Source organism: Chinchilla lanigera, unplaced genomic scaffold (assembly GCF_000276665.1).
Source record: "Chinchilla lanigera isolate Chin_1 unplaced genomic scaffold, ChiLan1.0 scaffold00051, whole genome shotgun sequence".
In the NCBI taxonomy this organism is placed as follows: Eukaryota; Metazoa; Chordata; class Mammalia; order Rodentia; family Chinchillidae; genus Chinchilla; species Chinchilla lanigera.
The window spans coordinates 7,281,091-7,297,222 of record NW_004955452.1 but is presented as its reverse complement, the minus strand read 5'-3'; the positions used below and the strand labels follow the sequence as shown (position 1 = coordinate 7,297,222).

The 16,132-nt window shown below is 46.1% G+C and overlaps 1 long non-coding RNA gene and 1 pseudogene across 1 annotated transcript; one reads left to right on the top strand and one right to left on the bottom strand.

Moving 5' to 3' along the window:
* The first annotated feature begins 3,344 nt into the window (after nt 1-3,344).
* On the top strand, nt 3,345-6,868 carry LOC106149725. Its single transcript, XR_001236049.1, has 4 exons — nt 3,345-3,723; nt 4,590-5,280; nt 6,144-6,248; nt 6,558-6,868. It is a non-coding gene; the product is annotated as an uncharacterized LOC106149725 (long non-coding RNA).
* Nucleotides 6,869-13,404: 6,536 nt separating this feature from the next.
* Nucleotides 13,405-16,132, bottom strand: part of LOC102019021 — a 21,416-nt pseudogene continuing 18,688 nt past the window's right edge.

The window sequence follows — 16,132 nt, the reverse complement described above, 5'->3', positions numbered from 1 at the left end:
TTACGATCGGTTAGACAGCCTTGCTGGTCTGGGCTAGACCTGCTCTCATGTCTGGAAGTTGGCTGGTTGTTGTTTGATCTGGTTTGACCTTGGCTGGGAAAGCTCGGGCCTCTGATTCTGTTCCTTCAGTAGCACAGTCTGGCGTGTTCTCCTGAGTGATGGCAGAGGTATGAGAGAGGGTAAACCTATCATGTGAGCTTTTAAAGTCCCAATGAACATGGTGTGTCAGCAGTTCCTTGCTATAGCGAAATACTGGAGGCAAGCAACTTATAAAACAGAAAAGTGTTTATTTTGGCTTATGGTATAGAGAGCCCTTCTCAGTCCTTGTTGAGGTCTGGGAAGTTTGTATTTGTAATCCCATGGAAAAGTTATTGGAATTCCATGGAGTTAATTCCAATCTACCACTCCTGGGGCAACCCATGGTGAAAACAAAGACATTAAGACATATTTGTAGTTATGGGGAGCCAAGGGGTCCTAAGCCCAGCTACGATGTTGCTTAACTGAAACAAAGGCCTTGACTCAAGACCGAACCTGAGTTTTATTAATTCATGAAGAATGGAGTGGCTTGAGGATGAGTGACTATGAGAATGACAGTAAGTAGGTGAGTGCTGTGAGCTGGGCTAAGTAGGAGGCCTGAAATCACCTCTGCTGTATGCAGAGAGAGGGACATGCAGAAAGAGTGACCTGCACAACACAATTGAGATAGGGTCTAATGTTTTGGGGTCGGTGCCTCAGCTCTTTTTTTTGTGGGGGGTGCTTCAGCTCTGATGCTTAATCCTTTATGCCCTGGGAAGTCATCGCCTATTACCTCAAGGTTCAGTCCCAGCCAACAGCGTGGTGCACGGCTCAGCTCTCCATTCCACCCAGCTCACATATGGTTTTTTTTGGAGCTATAGTGGTGGGGTAATGCTGCCCTGTCACCTTGCTTCAAAGACTACAGAGCGGCTCTTGACTGGACCAACTTGCTTGGTTAAAGCCAACTGAAGGGATAAGGAAAAGTCCCAGCCAGCTCTGTACCCATCAATACGTGGAAATAGGGCCAGGTTCAACCAAAATGGAGACACTTGCTCCTCCTTCAGGGAGAGTTGCGTAGGTGGTCCTCCACACCAGGTCCTGGAGGTTGAGGTCCAGGATCGGGTAACTCCGTTGTTTTAGGTTCTGGAGAGGGCTAGACATCATGGCGTGAGCATGTCGGGGAGCAAACCACTCACCTCATGGGCCAGGAAGCAGAGAAGGAAGCAGAAGAACCAGGGTTGCACAGTGCTGTTCAAGGGCACATCCCCAGCCACCTACAGACCTGCCACGAGGCCCTGCCTCCTAGAGGTTCTATTACCCCTCCCTCCTGTGCCACCGTGGGGACCAGACCTTAACACAGGCCTTTAGGGGACATTCTCCATCCTAATATCCTATTGGCCAAAGCAAGTCACATGACTCAGCCCAGCAGCAGACTGATGGGGCACTGCAATCTTGTGAGGAAGGGTGTGGATGTGGAGAAAGTAGGAAGTGGTGTCATTTTTTGCAATGCACAGGAGAGTGAGTCGTGCTCATAAAGGAGCCAGTGTCTACTAAAGACATCAAAGCTCCAGTTCTCCCTGAGCTTCGTGCTTTCTGGGTTCCATCAAGGAGCGTGTGTCTGGGATGGGCCTCTGTCCTCACTCAGCAGAGTCTCTAGGCTGTCAGCTCGGTGAGAGCCGGGGTGTTTGTCTGTTTGGTTCATCATGGAATCTCAGTGCCCAGAACAGTGCCTGCTATATAACAAGGGCTTAACAAACAGTGAATGAGTGAAAAATAACTTGCAAACTTACCTCTGTGTCTCTCCGAGGTTGCTTGCTTTTTGAGGAGAGGCCAGGTGCTATAGAGGAAAGGAATTAGGCCCACTGGGGGGAACACTGTGTTTAAAATCTAGGCTTCTTCATTTACAACTGGTGATTTCGAAAACATTGTTCAATCTTCCTGAGCCTCAGTTTCCTGTGGTGGAAATTTTTCTTGGTGACGTTTCAGGAAGATCTCCCCATATTTCCGGTAAGGGCTTCTCCCATCTTTACACGGTTAGTGTGACGGGACATCTGTTACGCTGTGACTCTGTCCTCATTTGCCCTACCTGATTGGATGAGAGGTATGGCTCTGAGCCAGATGGACCAATCTGAGTCTCTTTCCCGGGATTTTAGAATTTCAGTCTCGGTCCGGCTGTCCTTTCGGATGGAAGAGATAAGAGTTCAGAACTTGGCATTGCTTCTCAGCCTCTTGGCTAAGATCAAGGGACGAGTTCAGGACTTGGCAAAGGCCGTTTTCCACCAGAGAGCTGATCTGCAGCAAGCAGGCAGGAAGCCCTCATTCTGGATTCTGCTTAGGCCCACCTCCGTCCAGACAGTTAGCTGTGTAGCAGGTGACCCTAGGCACAGTCTCTGGTTCTAGTCTGCCTTGGTTCAGATGCTGTGTGGCCCTGGGTGAATCATTTAACTTTTCTGCACTTTGGTTCTCACTTGTAAAATGAGAATTATATTATTACCTAATCTGTGGGGTTGCCTAAGAATTAAAGTTGTGCAAAACAATACCTAGCGCATGCAGAGCACCAGGTAAGCACTGTTTGTTATTATCTATGTGCCTGAACTCCAAGGCACACCCTTTGAGCTTTAAAATGTATTCCTTCCTTCCCCTCCATTTTTTTGGGGGGAACAGTTTACGTCAGTGAATCATTGATTCTAATGCAGAGAATCTGAACTAATAAGAAAGCTTCGTTTGTCAAATGCTGAGAGGTGAGGATCTCTTGTGGTTGGGGGCTCTGAGGACTTGGTGAGCTAACAGCACCATTAGCGCCCTGTCCCCATCCTTCCTGTCCTTCCTGTGCAGACTCTGACCGCCCTCACCCAGGGGGGCTGGGCCGGGCCCGAGGGCAGGAGATGGTGCTTCTGGTGCGGACGCTTCGGGCTGCAGCGTGGTGTGGCCTGTTTGCCACCTCACCCTGCACTCAAGGACTGCCTCGTCCACCTCGAGGTGTCTCACCCCAGGCAGACCTCACCCTGACGTACTCTAGGTTTTTCTTGCTGGTAGGGAAGTGACTCAGGATGCAGCAGCCTTGTGGGTGGGACAGAAATGCAGAACTGAGTTTCTGGTTTTTGTCTACCCTGGCACAATCCCTTTCCTAGTCCTCTTAACAGTATACAGGAAGGGGGAAGCTGTGCCAGGGGCTTATTCTCTTTCTTTTCTTCTTTTTCTTCTGTTTCCTTCCTTCCTCCCTCGCTTCTTCTCCCTCCCTTCCTTTCTTGTTTTATTTTTTGAGACAAGGTCTCACTATGTAGGTCTGGCTGGCTTTGAACTCACTATGTAGCCCAGGCTTGCCTCGAGCTCACCGTGACCCTCCTGCCTCAGCCTCCCATGTGCTGGGATTACAGGTGTGCGCCACCAGCCTCAGCGGTCCTGGCTTTAGAAGACTGGGAGTAAGAGGCTTGGAGACACGGACAGAACTTCTTGTTTCTCGTATGATTCCAGGGTGGGAGACCAAGTCCCCGGGGGGGGGGGCACTTCCTCCCTTGAGCTTGCTTCCTCAAGCTGTAGCACCTCCGGGGGGCCTCCTCCTGTGGGCTCACACAGCTCAGTCCGGATCCAAGCCCAGCAGGGGCAGGAGGTGTGGTTAAGTGGAATGAGCCTTCCAGAACTAGTTTATCTCCTGTATCCATTTGCCTGTGGGCTGGCCAGCAGGAGGGTGATCCCCAGAAGAATCAGGTGCGTGGTCGTTGTCCTTGACCTGAGCCTTTTACTCCTGTGGGGAAAGCAGTGATGGACACAGGAAAGGGGCTACAGTGTTGCAGAGGGCGCATGGAGACCCGCAAATGACCGAGCAGCCTTTTCCTTCTGCCGTGTTGGCCTGGTCCCTGAGTGGGATTCCGCCTCAGTTTCCCTACCCAGTTTCCTCATTGTGATACAGGAAAATAGAAAATCCCACCCTGAATGATATCTGGGATGAGTTCGTGTTCTCTAAAATCAAAGAATGAATTTTAGGAACAACGGAGGTTAAGAGCAGAACATAGTTATTGATGGAAAGAAAGCTTCTGTCCCAGAGAGGGACAGAAGGGGGCCTGAGTGGGTCGCCAAGGACCTTGCCCTTCCCAGGGAAGGGAATGAGCGGTTCTACAAGGTGAGGCGGGTCCAAGATAGGCGGAAAATGGGAAATTACAAGGTGGGCATAAGGTGGGGCAAAGCTATGGTCAGCCAATAAGATTACAAGTACAGTAGTTCAGGTAAAATTGAGTAAACGGATCAAATGGGGAAGTGAGTCACAGTCATGTAGCAAGCGGGCGTGAATACAGAACAGGGGCTTTTCCTGCAGGGGGTTGGGCTAGTGACTCTTCCTGGCTTTTTGAAGGTGATCGCTACCTATTTAGAATCTCAATCCCTGATGTTCACACCTAGGGAGTTGTGTGGGTGCATTCGTTTAGTCCTTTGTCTTGAGGTCTGGCCCACAGCAAATATGCCTCCATTCACAAGGTATCTTGTCTTTCATGTTGGTTCCTTCCAGAGCCTGGCCCTGTCTGACTGCCTACAATATTTCCATCTAACTCAGCTGCCTATAACAATTGCTCCTGTTTCAGGATTTGCGTATCACCTCTCTCTTGGCTTCCTGACGTGAGTGTGCACCAAGCCCACGCTGGGCCCATCCGACTTTCCATCTAGGAAGTGTGTCTGGCGTTGAGTCAGTGTCCCCTAGGCCTGGCAGTCAAGCATCCTCCCCACCTCCACCAGCCCAACATTCTTCACGCAGGAGTGGATTTCAGGTACTGTCGTCCGAGTCTTTGTCAAAGACACGGCCCCGTAAAGGAGCAGAATCAGACTGAGACCGATCACTTACTTCCTGTGTGACCTTCAGCTGACCATGTGTTCTCCCTGAATACCAGTTTCCACACCTATGAAAGACTTGGAAGCTTAAAGAGATGCCCAGTCTATGGTACCTCCCACACCTTACAGGCCTGGACGATGGCTTCCCATGCACCAGTGTGGAAGGGAAAGAAGTTCAGCATCTTCGTTATTCCTCAACTAATGAAATCCTCCCTCGCCTCACAGCTCTTCAGACTAAGATATCAGCACCACACTGAGGTGCCGGTCTAGGAACCGGAAGTGCACCAGGAGCAGCTGCTCACTCAAACCAAACAGAGGCGCCCCAGTGAAGAAGCATGCGACCCCAGAGATGACTGCTTGGGTTCAAATCCCAGCTTTTACTCTGTTGAACTATTGGCAAACTAGATGGCTTCCTGTCGCCTCAATTTCCCATTTGGCATGTGAAGGGTAAAGCATCACATATCTCCTAGAATTGTGTAGAAGCTTAAATGAAATAATATGTGTTGAGTTTGTAACGTGAGACCCGCTACAATATAAGCACTCAAAATATCTTTGATAGATAGATAGGTGCTCAAAACATTTAAATATTCACTGGGTACAGTGAATATTTAAATTTAAAAATGTGTTACAGTAAAAGATGCATTGTCTTAATCCCCCTCAAAATATTCTACCTTGCTTTGAACACATTTATCCCATTGTTCTTGCATCTTTCTGAAGCAGTTCTGGAAATCCTCTCTCATGTTTTCACAAAGTGTGATTAAAAATACAGTGAATGCCACTGTCAAGAGCCATCCAATAGAAAGGCAGCCTCGTGAAAACATTACGCTGTGTCCTTACCCATTGTGTTCACTGGACCTGACACTGTACAAACTCTGGCTCTTGTCCAAAATCAAAACGACTGTGGAAGGTAACGCGAGGTGAAACAGCACGCGGCACTGATTCAGGACGTGGAAACAGCTGTTACACTAGCGCAACCTAAGGACACTTCCAGAACTGCTGCAGAAAGTAGCACTACAAATAAATAAAGGACATTTTAAAAATTAAAAAACAAAAGAAAAAAAGAAAGTGGCAAGAATGATAGCGTGTTAGTAAAGGGACTATTTTAAGAGGAATTGCTGGTAATATGTCTTTTACTGTAACATATTTTTAAAAAATTCTTAAACATTCGCTGCAGTTTTTGATTATATGTGTAGGTCATTTCTGAGTTTTCATTGCTCTGTTTTATCTCTAATATGATTTAATTAGACTAAAGTTCCGGGAGAGAAATCACTAAAACATATTGAGAAATTCTTATATGTTATTTTTTGCAGTGCTGGGGATTGGATCCAGTGCTTTGCACATCTACCACTGAGCTACATCGCCAGCCCCCAAATGCTTTTTAAAGGTTTGTGCTAGACATGCCACCAGCAAATTGTGTAAGCACTGCTTTTGTTATATCTTTACCACACTATGATACTTATTTTTTCTTTTACTAACATATAAAGTAATTCATATAAGGTAATTCGTGCTTTTACTAGCATATAAGGTAATTCATTCTTTTGGAAAAGATGGACAGGGTTTGCCATTGTTTGTTGGACCTGGAGCAGGATAACTTCTTTGAAGAGGGAACTTAGAAAAAACTACACACACCCTTTGTAAATATTTTGAAAATTGAGGATGTTCTTCTTGTCACATTGCTGCTACTGCTCTTTTCTGCAACACCCATGCCTATGTTTCTCATCCAGTTCCCCCAGCTTTGACACCGACAGATCTGGAATGTGGAAGAGCCCGTCAAAGGAACAACAGTAAATGCTGGATGAAACCTCAGATCGATTCCTAAGCTCCTGTATGCATGCAGTGTGCCAAGATTTTACAATTTAGAGAAGAAACTTTAATCGCACTAGAAAATTTCTGAAGGTGGTAAGACAGTACCCGCAATGCGGGGCAGGAGGAGAATGAGATGACGTAATACCTGAGAGCTCTACATTTGATTTTTTTTTTGTCTTTTTGAGACAGGGTCTTGCTCTGCAGTTCAGGCTGAGCTCGGTTGGTCTTTATGCAAAATGTGATTATTAATATTATTAATATGTCATATTAATACAGTAAAAGACATATTACCAGACATATTGAGCTCACTTTGTAGCCCAGGCTGGCCTCCATCTTGTAATAATCCTCCTGCCTCAGCCTCCCGAGTGCTGACATTACAGGCATACACCACCACGCCCAGCTTGAGCCTTACATTTGAAAAGGAACAGAATCACGAGCCTGCAAAGACCTACCAGGACTTCTTTGGCAAAATGTCTTGGAAGAAGGAGGAGTGGGAGGAATTAAGCCAAGATCAAGAGAAGCTGGGGAGAGGAAGTGCTTGTTTTGGTACAGGGTGGGAGTGGCATAATGTGGAAGAAAGAAAGGGGCATATGCAGTTTCGCCCTCTTTGGCATAAATCCCAGGTCAGCTGCTTCCTGCTGTGGAAACCTGAGCCCAAAGCGACTTGACCTCTCTAAGCTTCGCTAAGTGCCCTTGTGAGTGGCTGATACCACTTACCTTGCCTGGCATGTTCTTATGAAGGTTAAATGAGTTATGGTGCCCATCATGGAAAAGTTTCTAATGATAATATTTCATAATGTGTCAGATATTACTCTCAGTACTTTGCACATATTAACTCTACAAGGTTAAGAATATTAATAATCACATTTTGCATAAAGACCAACCGAGGCAGAGAGATGATGAAATCCTTTGCCCCAGGATATATGACTAATACACTACAGGGCCAGGATTTGGGACCTCTGGCCTATTTTTCCCGGTCCTCTGATGACAGTTTCAGACAAGAGGGCAGCTGAGGGAGAATTCAGTCTGCTGGGACCCCCAGGGGTCTCCCGTGGTGTGATGGGAAGGAATGGTGGAGGAAGACCAAGCAGGGGAAAAGGGCTAGTGGGGGCCGAGGTACCAAGGGGTGGTGCCCGGTTCGTGCATGATTCTCCGTGTCCTACTTGTCTGTACAAGGAATCTAGTACATGACAGGGAGGTTGGAATAATCCCAGAGAAGGAATTAGAGCCAGAGTATCATAAAAGTCATACACTCAGTGTCCTCTACCCCGAGCCACACCCTCAGAAGTCTTGGGAGGGACCCTGAATACCAAGCCAATTTTAATTTCCTAAGAACTGTTGTTTTCTCCAACTCAACATCCTCTCATTTCCGTCATAGGATTTATCACTTGAATTATTTTATACTTTTTCTTCGTTGGTGTTTTTACTTGTTTCTGTCTGCCTCCTTCCCCAGAATCCAAACTCCATCAAGGCAGGAAATACATGTGTCTCGTTCATCGATGTATCTTCAGTTTCTGGCAGATAGAAAGGGTTTAAGAAGTATTAATGAAGTCGGGCATGATGGAACATCCCTGTAAGCCTAGCATTCGGGAGGCTGAGGCAGGAGGATTGCTGAGAGTTCGAGGCCAGCCTGAACTTCATAGTGAAACCCTGTCTCAAAAAGAAAAAAAAAAAGAAGTATTAATGAGCAAAGGGTGACCTTACTGGGGAGGAGATTTGGGGGAGATCAAGGCTGCCAACACTTGGGCTCTATATATTAATTTCCTTTATAAAAAATGACTCACATTGTATATAACTGGCAGAGGTGGGCTTGAAAACGGACAGTGGGCAGGCTAACTCCAGAACCTATGTAGTTAACAATGAGGCTTTGAGGCTCTGCAAAAGAAAATTGAGCCACAGTCATTAAATCCATATACAGAAGATTTTGTTTTGTTTTGTTTTGGTTTTGTTTTTTGGGACAGTCTTACTGCATAGCACAAGCTGGTCTTGAACTTACAACCTTCCTGCCTCAGCCTCCCAAATGCTAGAACTAAGGGCAGGCATGACCATACCCAGCTAGAAGAATATTTTTTGATGGAAAATATTCACAATATGTTTCTGAGTGAAAACTTCAGGCTTCACAGGGCATGGGGGAGCATGTCTGTAATCCCAACACTGAGGAGGCTGAGGCAGTAAGATGCCCACAAATTCGAGGCCAGCCTGGGCTACATAGCAAGACCCTGCCTCAGAAAACCAAACAAATAACAAAAAAAAAACCTCCTTCAGGCTTCAATATATATAGCACTTGCCACACATGGTTGTTGGGAGAATTAAATAAGTTAATATGTGTAAAACACACAGTATAGTGTCTAGTACCTGGAAAGTTCTCCTTCTTCTTCTTTTTGGCGCTGGGATTTTTCAGGGGTGGGTATGCTAAGCATATGCTCTAACACTGAGCCAGCTTCCAGGGTGTTCTGGATAAATGTTGCTAAAGCAGTTGGTGAGTCATCTTTCATCTTGGGGATTTTTAGGGCAGACATCAGTCCCCAGGCCACAGTGTGGAGAGGGTCACCATCATTGGAAAGCAATCTCCTTTGAGTTTAATATAATATCTGTGTTGGGGAGGAGACTTTTCCTCTATCCTCTTCCACTCTGTGACTTGGGCCTATGCATTAAACTGACAAAAGACAGAGTAATAGGAGAAAATCATACAAATTGTATTTTCATTTTTTAATTAATTAATTAATTAATTTGCCATACTGGAGGTTGAATCCAGGACACATGCTAGGCAAGTGCTCTACAACTGAGCTACATCTCCAACCCTTTAAAAAATATTTTTGAGATAGGGTCTTGCTAAATTTCCCAACTGCTAAATTATCCGATTGCCTTGAACTTATCCTTCTGCCTCAGCCTTCTGAGTAGTTGAGATTACAGAAGTGTGCCACCATTTCCAACACAAATTTTACTTGATGTTAACTTTTTTAGATGACCTAGGGCCTTGATAGAAAGAAGTGAAAACTCCAAAGAGGCAATTAGACCCAGAAGATTATAAACCATTTTAACAAAGAGTGATAAGTTGTGGAGACATTAAAAGATAGAGGATGCTGGGAGTGGTGGTGCACACCTGTAATCTCAGCACTCAGGAGGCTGAGGCAGGAGGATCCCCAGTAGTTCGAGGCCAGCCTGGGGTACCTAGTAAACTCAAGGTCAACCTGAACTATATAGAAAGACCCTGTCTCAAAAAAAAAAAAAAGGAAGAAAAATGTGTTTGGATGAAGGGCAATGACTTGTGGAAAAAAGTTTAGGAAATACAAATGGAAACTAATTGAAGAAAACGGTTCCTTGAGTAAAGTTGGTTGATACAGATTCACCTGGGCATCAACTCCACATTTCCTGAGATAAGAGTGTTTTCCTCTTCCTGGTAGAAGGAAGACACCTTTTCCACTGTGTCTTGGTTACTTTTCTCTCGTTGCTGGGACAAAATACCTGATGCCCAAAATTAAGGAAGGAAAAGTTTATTTTGCTTACAGTTTGTGGAGGTTTCAGTCTGTACTTGGCAGATTATAAGGCAGAGTGGCACATGGCAGAGGGCTACAGCTTATGGTGGCAGAACACAGCAGAAACAACAAGCACACAAGAGAGGAAATGGCCAGAAGCACCCTCTTTCTCTCCCTTACATATGCAAACTATCCACCCCAGGGCGGGTGTAGCTCTCACACCCACAGTCAATCAAACTCTAAAAGCCTGCCCCATGACCGCATGAGGCTTTGGGGGACACCCAGACACAAACCATAACACACTGGAAATTTATGCCCTGCTTTTTGGTAGAAGTGGGGGAGGCAAAGGCCGCTTCATGCATCTGCTGTTTCTCAATTGTCTACAGCTCAAAATCATCACTAAGCTAAAATGGCATCTTTTGGGATGATGTGATCTGATCTCCTTCATTTGGCAGGTCCCTGTATTTGTCCCATTTCACAGTGAAAATAGACAATAACTCTCTTCAAGTTTATCTCTTCACCTTTATCTGCTCCACAATCCTCTCTCTTTCTAAATTCTGCCTCCCTTAAACTATTTGTGATCCAGGTGAGGGGTCTAAAAGTGATGAAATTGGTCCTACAGTTTCCCTTAGGACTGCTATTCAGGAAGTGGCCTCACATTCACGTTGGTGTGTGAGACCTACTTACTATAGAAACAGAGGCAGGGAAAGGTCCTATTGCCACACTGTCTGGACCTTTTTACTAGTCCAACTGAGTTTCTTTTCCTTACAAACAAGCGACTGCTGAGTACAACACAGACCCTAGCGATCCTGGTTGGGGTTTTCCTCTTGAAGTGGGCAGGGGGAGAAGGAATGAAAGCAGACAGGCAGAGTCAAAATCCTCTACAAGTTCAAAAGCCTGAAATGGGGCAGAAAACGGAAGACAGGGTTAGGGGCTAAGGCCGCGGTCCTGTGCCTGAACTGCAGCTGAAGAGAAAGACCTTGAGATCAAAGGGAGGCTGTGTTCTGGGCAGTGAGCTCCTCTTGCTTTTCCAGTTTTTTTGGACTCTGTAGCCCTTGTGCTAAGAGGTACAGGATCAGGGAGGGCAGCCAAACAAACCTATGTGCGGGCTTTTGGCTACTGGCTTTGGTAAAGTTATTTTTGAGGTGGCATTACAGTGTTAGAAGACTTGACTGTTGGTGTGAGTTGCCAATGATTTTGCCCTTAAATGATGCTCATTAGCCTTGCCATTGGCCATGTGTGTGCATATGTAGGAGTATGCAGTCACAGACTGCTGGGCAAAGGAGTGTCCAGATATCCCAGGAAGGTTTGTACCTTTAAGGGAATGAACAGCTGCAGGAGGAGAGGCTAGCAAGAAAAGCAATTCGGAGAGACCAGGGACCCACCCAAGCCCAGCATTCTGGATATTCCTTTGACTCTGTGCTCCTGTGGGCTCCTGACTCCCACTTCTTGATTATTGCCAGTTTGTTTGTTTTTTTTTGTTTTTCGGGGGTTTTTTTTTTTTTTTTTTTCCTGTTTTTTATGGTCTTTTTGAGACAGGGTCGCACTATGCAGTTCAGGCTGGCCTTGAGCTCACTTTGCAGCCCAGGCTGGTCTTGAACTTGCTTCGATCCTCCTGCCTCAGCCTCCGGAGTGCTGGGATTACAGGTGTGCACCACCACGCCCAGCTTTTACCAGTTCTTGTGCTGTGTCCTTTACACTTTACTCTTTTTCTAACCATATCCTCCTCCCACTTGCTAAAGTTTGGCTTTAGGTTATCCCCCAAAGGTTGCATGCTGAAGCTTCGCACCCATGATGGTGCTGTGGAGGTGGTGGAAGCTTGCAGAGGAGGTGCGGCTTAGTGGAAGTAATCAGGCCGTGAGGGCTCCACCCTCGTGGACTAATACTGGCTTGTGAAAGAGAGTCAGTTCTCCTTGTTATAAAGTGAGACCTCCAAGCACATGTGGTCCCTTCTGCACACAGCTTTTTCTGCATGCAGCGGGTTTCCCTTTCTACTTCTTCACCACTATTTGATGTACCTGGGGGCAGGGGGTCGTTGCCAGACACCAGCACCATGCTGTTTGGGCTTTCCAGCTGCTGAAGTCATGAGTGAAACTTTTACTTTATAAAGTACCCAGTCTCAGGTATTTTGTTATAGAAACATAAAATGGACCGAGGCCTTCCTCATCTGCTTGCTGTAGTCCTATATAAGGCAAAGGTCACTGGTTCCTACCAATCTTTGGCTTTCCAGCCTGGAGTGGCTGGCTCCCTGGAGCTCCTGGGTCCTCTGTGAAAGGCTTCTTCTTCTAGGGCACTCCACTCCTTCATCTACTCTCTTAACCTTTAGTGAGGTGGGATGGCAGAATGGTTTAAAGCTGAGAACCAGAGCCAGACTGCTTGGGTTAAATGTTGCCTCCTCTCTTATGAGCTGAACAAGTCAGGAAACATTACTCCACCTGCTTGTACCCAGGTTCCTCTTCTGTAAAATGTTGATGAAGATACGTAACAACACAGAACTCATAAGGCTGTGGAGAGGGTTACAGTGAGTTAATGAATGTAAGGCAAGGGACACAAAATTTGCCACAGTGAGCAAGAGGGATGATCCTGTACAACAGAGAACTCTCCCACCCAAGAAGCAGCCAGTGCTCCTACTTGAGAAACATTGGCTAAGGGTGTGAAGCCTGAATGCCGGGTTGAGTCACATATCTATCAGTTACTAGTTTGGTGATTTATTTTTTATTTTTTATTTTTTTGTCTTTTTGAGACAGGGTCTCGCTATGCAGTTCAGGCTTGCCTTGAGGTCATTTTGTAGCCCAGGCTGGCCTCGAACTTGCAAGGATTCTCCTGCTTCAGCCTCCAGAGTGCTGGAATTATAGGCGTGTGGCACCATACCCGGCTATTATTTTTTTCATACTGGGAGTCAAATCCAAGGTCACTCTACTGCGGAGCTATCTTTCCAGCCCTTTTGCTCTATTTGTTATTTCATTTTAAGACAGTCTCCCTAAGTTGCTCAGGTAGGACTTGAATTTATAATCCTCTTGCCTCAGCCTCCTTAAATTCTGAGATCATAGCCATTGCAGCTGGCTTGTGGTTTTATTTTTTAATATACATCTTTTTGAGACAGGGTCGCATTCTGTAGTGTGGGCTGGCCTTGAACTCACTACATGGCCCAGCCTGGCTTGGAACTTGCAGTGATCCTCCTGCCTTAGCCTTCTTAGTGCTGGGATTACAGGCCTGCATCACCTGATTTATTTTTTAATTTTAAAATTTTTTTCTTTTGATTTTTTTGGGGGACTGGGTCTCTCTGTAGTTCAGGCTAGGTTTATTTTTTGATGCAAAATATTTATTCTAAGTAATTTTATGCAGTAGTTTTTGCCCTCCAGACTTGCAATAACCATATCTTTTAAAATCTATAAATAATCTTATCACAATAACCTCAGTCTTTAAAATCTCACAAAAATTTATATTTTACAATCCACCTTGAGTATCAAGGCTGCAAGAATAACACACTTCCTATATCCCAATACTTTACAGCTGTACCAAAAGAAAAACAAAAACAAAACACCCTATGCTTGGTTAAGGGCTAAAGTTACCCAAGCAGCCAAAAATAAAATAAAACATCCAAGTTGTTGGCATTAATTAATACAGTTATATCTTCAGTAGTCACTTGGTCATTGACAATGACTGCCTGAGCGCAGGGGTGAGTGTCTCAAGGGCTGGTAGGAGAAGCTGCTGGCAGGAGAAGAGCAGCATCCACTCCTCTCCCTCTCTGTACCGCCGGGTCCTCCCTGTGCATCGCCCCGTAGGTTCTGTGCGTGTATTTTAAAAATCCCACCACACATGCATCTCTATTAAGCAGATAACAGGAAGCAACACAAGCTCAGTAAGCCAACTGCTCTCTCTTTGGGAGATGATTATTTCCCTTGTGCACGAAGTAGTCAACATAAGAAAAGGAAAATAATGCACACAAGCTGAGTTTATTGCCTCAGATGAGCTGCGAGCATTTCCTTTTTGTGTTTGTTTTTTTTCCCCATATCAGGAATCAAACTCACAACCTTGTGCTTGCCAGGCAGGTGCTGTGCCGCTGAGCTAAATCCCCAGCCCCAAGTTACAAGCGTTTCTATGCCTACTTCCAGGTGTCATCATCTGATGTCTCACTGATGCTCATTTGGGCGTCTGCATCCCCAGATTCTTTTCCTCCAAGGGGAGAAGAGGCTCAAACTGTGGCTCTGCAAAAAGCCACTCTTTGCAAAGCTGTTTTTTCTCAGCTGCTCTGTCTTCCTGTGGAACTCTGAGCTCATCCTCTGTGAGGAGAAGGCAGTTATCATTTTCAGGAGATTTCTGCCACCCCGTTGGACTCAATAACCTGTGCTCTGCTTCCAGAGAATATGAGAGGACCGCCTCTTCTTCCACAACGGGTAGAGAGAGTGACCATTCCGAAGGCAGCCTTAGTCCCCATTTTCCTTTGTTTAGGGTGTGCTGTGTTCTCCAGATCCTCCAGCTCGTCACAGTCGCTGTTCTCTGAGAAGTCTCCGCTCTGGTCATCCGTCAGCGTCTTCAGGACCTCACTCTTTCTGTCGGTGGTTGGACAGGTCAACTTGGCTAGACGAGAGGTGCTAATCTCAACTGGAGGGTAGGGCCGGAGGGGCTCTCTTTGGGAGAGCTTAGGACCGTACCACCAGCCAGTACCACTGGTTTGGTAACAGAGATTGGCTTGGTAAAGGCAGACTCCCAGCTAGAGGAACGGGATCCTGATTTGTGTGCCATTCTTTTAGCTTTCCATGCATCGGGCTTGGGAGGAGGTGCTGCAGGTGTAGGAACCAGGCTCTCATAGACGCTTGGAACCATGGTTGATGATTTATTTCCATTTGCATGGTGAGAGCCTGGTGAGGTGAATGCAGCACAGCAGGCAGCGGCGGGAGCCTCTCTGGAATCTTTTTTGATTAGCAGCATCTTGGAGGGTTGCTTGGCACTGGGTGGACTTTCCCACACTCCAGAAGGGGCCTCCGTAGGTCTGCATGGCTCATTCTGTTTGCCAGCTTCTGGATTCAAAGAAGGAAAGTCTTCCACTTCCAATTGCAATTTTCCCACCTTGTCTTCTTCTTCTTTTTTTCTTCAGGCTTTTCCTGAAAGGCACAGCCCTTGGGGAGTCGAAGCTGCCGTTCCAGCATCGATGGTTCCCGTGCCACCTCCACTGCGCTGGCTCGCGCCATCGTGACCCCAGGAAGAGCTGTGCCAACCAGATAAGTTCCCCGTGACTCCCGCAAATGTTCCCTCAGAGACACCAGAGTCCACAGAATCCTGGTGGAACAGGAAGGGGTGGTGCCAGGAATCTCCTGTAGTTCGTACATGTCCATTGTTTAAAAAGCCGTCAGAGGAACTGTGTCACCCATGGCTTACTGCAAATCTACCTTCTCTTCCGTGTTTTTCAAAAGTGGCTGTAGGTGTCTTAGCTGACTATGTCGCTGAGAAATTTAGCTAAGCAGGGCAAAGTCATGCTGTGCTATTTAGGTCCGTGGTCTCTTTTCAGCATGGTGAGGCATCCAACCTCATGGCCAGGATCCCAGAATGTGGTCCTGTTTTCCGAACTCCTTGAGGTTACCAGCTGGATCTCCCGAGAGGTTTTCTTGTTTTTTTTTTTTTGTTTTTTTTTTTTTGGGGGGGTTTTGGTTTTTCTCCGGTACTGGGAACGGAACTCACGACCTTGCGCTTGCCAGGCAGGCGCTTTGCCACTGAGCTAAATCCCCAACCCTGGGTTTTCTTTTTAAAAGGGAGCTTAAATAGCTTGGCCAGCAGCACCCCTTGTGACGAAGCACAGAGAAGCCAGGCTATGCGTGGCTCACTTTCTTAGTCCCCTCAGCTGCTCATCCTCAACACCTAATTCCAGACACTTTTCCAAAAGGGGGGAGGGGGAGGGGAACATAAAAAGTATTTGTTACATTTAAAAAGAAGGGTAAGAAAGAAAAGCTATGTCTATGTTTACCTCATTCAATTTTTTTTCTTTTTTTTTTTTTTTTTTTTTTTTTTTTTTTTTTTTT